Source organism: Pempheris klunzingeri, unplaced genomic scaffold, assembly GCF_042242105.1.
Source record: "Pempheris klunzingeri isolate RE-2024b unplaced genomic scaffold, fPemKlu1.hap1 Scaffold_209, whole genome shotgun sequence".
NCBI classification, from domain to species: Eukaryota; Metazoa; Chordata; class Actinopteri; order Acropomatiformes; family Pempheridae; genus Pempheris; species Pempheris klunzingeri.
Genome location: NW_027255112.1, coordinates 7324 through 14380, shown reverse-complemented (window position 1 = coordinate 14380; position 7057 = coordinate 7324). Strand labels below are relative to the sequence as shown.

Genomic DNA, 7057 nt, shown 5'->3' with positions numbered 1-7057 from the left:
TATATTTTCCAAAATAAAATTCATAGAAAGAAATTCATATCAATAAATATATATATTTAAAAAATTAGGTAGAAACGAGCGCATAAAAATAAAATTACAAATTTTAAAAAAATTTTAAAAGCTAAAGCAGTTTAAAAACTAGATTATTTCGTGATTTTGTTAGACTGAATCAACTTATGTATCATCACTATCATCATTTTACTAAAAATAATAAATTATGAAGATAAGAAAAAATATTAGTATTACTTTACAAGTATTTTCAAAGTTGTTGGCATCTACAATATTTGTTGTATTTGGCTGATCAGTAGTTGGAGAATTTGTTGAAGACGTTTCCTACAAATATGTGCATTAACAAACTTTTAAGAAAATAAAAGATCACCCATACTTCTGAAGTTTCTAACTTGGGTTTTTTAGTATTCATAGTGTTATCTGAATTCTTACTAATTATGGAATTGTCAGTATCATTTTGAGATGCCGGTAGACGCCTTTTAGGGGATAATATTAAATCAGCAGTTGTAAAAACAGGTTTAAATTGAAATTTAGGTTTTTTTAAACAGTCTTTAAGTACATTTATAGGTACATGTTTTTTTAGATCCAATCTATAAAAATAATTTCTATAAAGAAAAAAAAAATGATATAGCATACCTACGAAGAGGAACGGCACGAATAAAATGTTTTTTAGAATCAAATTTACGATGATGATTCTGTCTTGTAACTACAAATAATTAATAAAAAATAATTTTAAAAAAAATACTTAATTGTTTGTTAAAGTGGAGAAGATCCACAGAAAGATCAATATTTGTTGGTTTATTATTATTTTTTGACTTATTAGTTGTAATAATTAGTCCAATAAACCAATTTTTAATACGTTTTTCACTAAATACAGATATAGATATAAGCACGAGATATACAACAATTTATATGACAGATAAGTGTTGGATTCTTAAGACTGAAAAAAAATTTTAATAAATACTAAAAATTAGTCAATCTATCAATAATCATAACGAAAAGAATTATCTAATGGCTCATAAAGAAATAATTTTTCGATATGTAATGCCTGTAAATAAAATTTCCAGGTGATTATAATAAATATTTGATTTAAATAAGCCAAAGCTTGTTAATCTAAAAAAACATATACTTAATTGAATAACATCTTATACTTGAAAATCATAACCGAGTTCTAAAATTTAGATACTAGTAATATCTAACTATCGTAATGATATAAACAATTTTATATTGAATTGTAGAGCAACAAGCATGTTTGATATTATGATAGTAAAAAATGTATGATTCATCGCTTCAAGATTAGTTATTTATCGAAGCTTGATATATAATTTGATATTCGTGTATCAAAATTGCCTAAAATAAGAAAATTATATTTTCTAATATAGATTATTCAAAAAAAAAACGACATAATAAATAAAATTTTATGTATACCTGATAAAAATAATAGCAATTTAGTGACCAATAATAATTATACTGAATCATCGTAAGTTAAGTTTCTGAAGATATTTATAATAACTTTTATCAAAAAAAAATCATTTATAATTCCTAAGGAAGTTAAAATATACGATTCTTAGAATAATTATATGTAATACTTCAACTAGCAGTTATTTAAATATCTAAGGAAAAAAATATTTTAAAGCTCTAGTAACCGTACAAACGCATAAATTCCGTTTAATAAGATTCATTATTAGATAAGTATATTTTAAAAATAGAATAAAAAATTTATTATAATAAGAATTCAATAAAATTTTTCATTTATATCATACAGATAGGTTTGGATATTTGCACAAATGATTTATAATATTGTTATCGTACAAAAAACAAATTACTTTTATTAGCATGAAAATTCAAAAATAATCAAAGAAATATTATTTTTTGAAATAAACATGGTATTAAAAAGTAAAATTACCTTGTTAATTTTTGGTATGCGCATATACTAAGAGCAAATTACTAAAAATTTTACTTTTGCATGACATAAAAACTTTTTTGAAGTATAAATTCAATTTGTTATAAAAAAAGGTATTAATTAACTAATATCTTTTGTTTCTTCAGTTTTATTTGTTAAAAATTTAATTATGGAAAAAATAATCATCATTTGATACTCTATAATAAATATCTATAAACTTATAAAATATACTTTTTTCTAAATACATATAAAATAAAGCTTGCGCAACGAATAATAAACAATTCGCGCATTAATCGCACAACTCAGGCTATTAGCAATTGTATTCAATTTTGGTGACAAAGGCTTAAAAGTTTTTGTGCTTTTGAACGTCGGTTTAAAGTGCTTAATACTTTTTGCGATCAAATAATTAAACTTTTATTGATTTATGTGATAGAGCTATATCGATGAAAAACAAAATTTTCTAAGAAAATTATATTCGATAAAGTATTTTATATATTTAAAAAATTTTAACTCTTATAATTAATTATAATTATTTAGTCACCAATCAAAATTATAGCTGGAAAAATAAAGTTATCGTAGAGACATATTTTATTTATTATTTTCAATTAATAAATCATCCTTATAATCCAAAATTAGTAATAAAACTAATAAAATATAGGTATTATATATAACAGTTAAATATATGTCATGATATTGGTACATGAAAAAAAGGAAATGAGTTACTAGCCTATCTCATTCTTGGTAAACTGCATGATGTAAAAAAGGTACTGAATAATTACTAAAATCATTGATGATATTTTGTCCACTTCAAAAATTATTTTCTAATTAATTTATGATTTTTTAAACTACTGTTATACTATAGTGCACTACTAATAGTAGATTTTAAAATTAATGCAGTATGGTAATAGTGGACATTAGCTTTAATAGCCCCAAGTTATATTTGGAGTTAGTTCTTAAATATTGTGCTCATCGACCTTTTAAGCACCTTTGGATTTATTTATTATAAAGTATGTAATTATGAAAAGTTAAATTACAAAAAAAATATTAAAAAATTAAGTTTCCAACTATTAGTCCAATCATACAAAATACAAAAAAAACATACCCTTGAGGCTCAACAGGATCAAAACACTTATCATAGACATGGGCCAAATTTATAGACTTATTCTTTTCCAACAATCCTAATAAGTGTCTTAATTTACTTTCTACATAACCACGCCATTCAAGTGATTTGTCTTCAACAGTTGAAATACAACTAAGCATTATAAAATGTTTGTAGTTTGCAAAAAAGTTATTAGATTCAAAAATATCATCCCAATGGGCATTTCCAGAATATATCTGTTGGCATGTATCAAATCCTCTTTTTAACTCACCAAGTAAAATGGCTTTACTGAAGAATGAAACATTGAAAGTGGAATTTTGATGTGGGCACACCGGTGTAATTACAGGCATAAGATGAAGTCTATCAGCTGGATTTACTTTAGGATTCCATTCTTGAACATCAAGTATATTGTGGCCAGGCAATCTTTTAAGTATAATAGGTTGTGGCCATGACCACTGTGTATAAACAAAAAAGAATTTTGATACCAGTGTTGAAGGTAATGCGCATGGATACAACTGACAAACTCGAGCCACCATCATGGCCCAAGTAATACCACCAAAAAATCCTAGCACATTTGAATAGATACCTCTTCTTTTAGCCCATAATTTTATGCATCTTAATGTTTTTTTAAAATGTTCACCATTTGGTACAAGCTGAAGTATTTCATCGGCAACTCTACAGCCGTTCAAACTACGTACACAACGTAAATCCAAATGTTTTAATATTTCGTCCTTTTGTAATGACAAATCATTACCAATATGTGCTAGATTCAATCTAGCAAATAACAAATCTATTTCAATCTCTTCATAAACAAATTTTATAAGAGGTACAAATGCATCTTCAATTGCGATCAATTTTGTTACATAAGGACATTCTCGTAGGTAAGTAGCAAAGGACTTGAAAAAATCTTTTCTTTCAATATATTTTGGTGCTACTAATAGTGCATCAATATCACCACCTTTAGTATGTACACCCAATCTAAATGAACCAAATGTACGAATTTGTCCACCAAGATTAGCAACAATTTCATCTGACAATTTTTTTCGCGGCCGCATGATTTTATCCAATCTTTTGCCATATCATTTAACATTGATAATACACTCAATCTATGCATTAAGTCAAAGTCTGATTCATAGATATCATATTGTTTTAGATTGGCCATTAATTGTTCTGTTAGTTTATAATCTTTAGGCTGAGGATTTGCTAATGATATTGGTGATGTTACACCATATACTTTTGTTTATTATCTGAATTTTGTTGGTTTGTAACAATCTGGTCCTCTTTATTAACAGTTTTATTTGTTAGACCATTTTCAACATCTTTACCATTTACAGAATTGACATTCTGTGTATGGTTAACTATCTCAATATTATTATCTTGCATATCAATCACTTATTTATCAATTCAAAATTATAAAATATATCAAGGCTAGCTTTTTATAAAATTCGCTAATTCTACCAAATTCACAATCAATAGTATGTGGCTGCGTGCGCTTGATCTTGTCACCTACTGCTAAATAAATTTTGCTCTTGTCGTTAGTAGGCAACAACACATCTTAAACTTTATATTGTTAAATATAAATTTATTTTTATAAGAATTATGTGTAATAAATCTTAAAAAAATTATATTTGATATTTTCAATGAGTGTTTAAACTTTTTTAATATATTATTTTATTAACACCTTAAAATATACTATTTGATTGACAGCTAATAATATACTATTTGATTAACAGCTAATAGTATGCTTTTTTAAAATAAAAAATTTATAATCTAAAATGCATATCTCAACATAAATAAGTTGGGATATGTAAAATAACATGGAATTTTTTTACAATGGATCTGATTAGACTTAAAAATATATTGCTCGAGATTTAGTTCAAATTTGAATTTAATCTTGTGTTATATGAATAAATTAAAAAATTTAATTTAATATCAAATTCTTTTATTTTATAATAAAAGAATATTTTTATTTGTGTATAATAATTATGATGGAGGAATATAATATTTTTAAAATATATCAATTACTTAATCTTTATTAAAATAACAATATTTGTTGAATGAATATCTATTAATATAATAATTATATTGCTAAAAATTAGTTAAAATTGCACTATGGACTATATATGTTATTTTCTCACTAATTTTTATATATGAAAATCAAAATATACCTTGTGTTATTATATAAAAATGTTTTAAGGCATAAAATGAAGCATATTGAGTGCTTATATCAATTCAATTGCTGTTATGTAAAGAACGTTCAGTTATTATCAAACTATGATTTACCAAAAATATCACTCAAATTGTTGCTTTTATCAATAATTTTTAATTTATGTACATTAATTAAAAATAAATATGTTGCATATCAATTATTTTTTCGTTCTTATTAAATGATATTTAAGACAAATATTTTTGTAAATATTTTATGTTGAAAGTTCCAATTTTAAATTGTTTGTTTTTAGTCAATTTTAATATTCACATAAAGTAATCTGGTTAAATATTCATTTATTTCGTAATACCAATTTAATTTAAATGTTAGTTTATTTTATAATATTATTTATTTTGTAGTATTTGTTTATTTTATGATATCAATCTTAATTTACAATATTTTAATGAAATTTTAATATACAGCAGGTGAATTTACTGTTGCTGATATTACTTCAAAAGTTATACATTTAAAAAATACAATATTTGAGTTTATAGACAAAACTCAATTTAATATATTTTAAGCATTAAATAATATTACTCTTGTCGAGATATTAGCTGCCAAAAGGATTAAATCCCATAAAGATATTATTTATATTTTTTTTAAATAATTTATAATTATTGCAATGTATATTTTAAAATTTGGGATACTATTTTTTTGTGAATATGAAGACTTTATATTTTATGCCAATAATGTATGAATGATACATCACTTAATACATATCAATTCAATAGGTAGGGAATTAGCGAAAACTGAGATATAGCATAAATTTATAATAAATAACACCAAAATATATTATTTTATGAAAACTATTTACATTATAATGTAACACCAGAACCATAATTTACCGTTGAATATTTAATCATGTACCAAAATCGCCAAATTCCATCTGCGGCTTTATGTGTGCATGGTTATCATTGTATTCTATTTTACTAAAGCATATTTGATTATATTTACTGATAATAAATTATTCACGATTCAACTTAATTATTTTTTTAAAATTTTAACTTTTTCGGTGAGAAAAATCAATTAATAATTCTGAACTAGAATACCTTCCTAAAGCACTTACAACAATTATTAGTATGCATGTATGTGTTAATAATAGATTAAAGTTAGTTCTCGTGAAAACTTCGTGAAAATTTTTATAATTATACTTACTTTTTTTAAATTGCAAATAAAACATTATACTACTATCAGAAATCAGACGATATTACTTTAAGTGAAACAATCTTTTTTATGTGACATAACTGTCGCATTTTACTTTTCCTGAAATTAGACAATCCAGTCATCAATCTATGTTTGATTTGCTTGAAACTAAATCCTATATGAAGTTTTTAGATATTATATTTACGAAATAATTAACTATTTCGATCCACTTGTTAAAATTCATTCAATAAAATTTATTCTTTTTCATATAATTGCAATTAATTATACGTAGTGTTTTTAAGTATCAACACTTGTAAAAAGTGCGTTAAACAATCACTAGTTTCCTTAAAAATTCACATTATTAAAATAAATGAATTATTTAGGGACGGCCAATATTCGCCGGAGGACAACATATGCCGGAGTTCAGAGCGCATGCGCTGATGTTTTTTAGTCGTGTTAGCACTTGCGTACTATACAAAAGCAATGGACGATCAGCTGAGTAGTGAATTTACCATGTTTATAATCAAAGAAAAACAAAGAAAAGCTACATTATGATGGATACTTTATGTTAAAGATTACTCGACAAGTCAATGCCAATATGGAGATGTCAAATCCGGGGTTGAAAAGGAAGGTTAAGGACTGTTCCCGCAACTAAAATAGAAGACATTGAGATAAGAGGCTTTCACAACCATATATT

At 24.4% G+C, this 7057-nt stretch overlaps 1 pseudogene; it reads right to left on the bottom strand.

Moving 5' to 3' along the window:
- Nucleotides 1-3014: 3014 nt before the first annotated feature.
- LOC139225426 (poly(A) polymerase gamma pseudogene) lies at nt 3015-4244 on the bottom strand (annotated as a pseudogene).
- Between the last annotated feature and the right edge of the window lie 2813 nt (nt 4245-7057).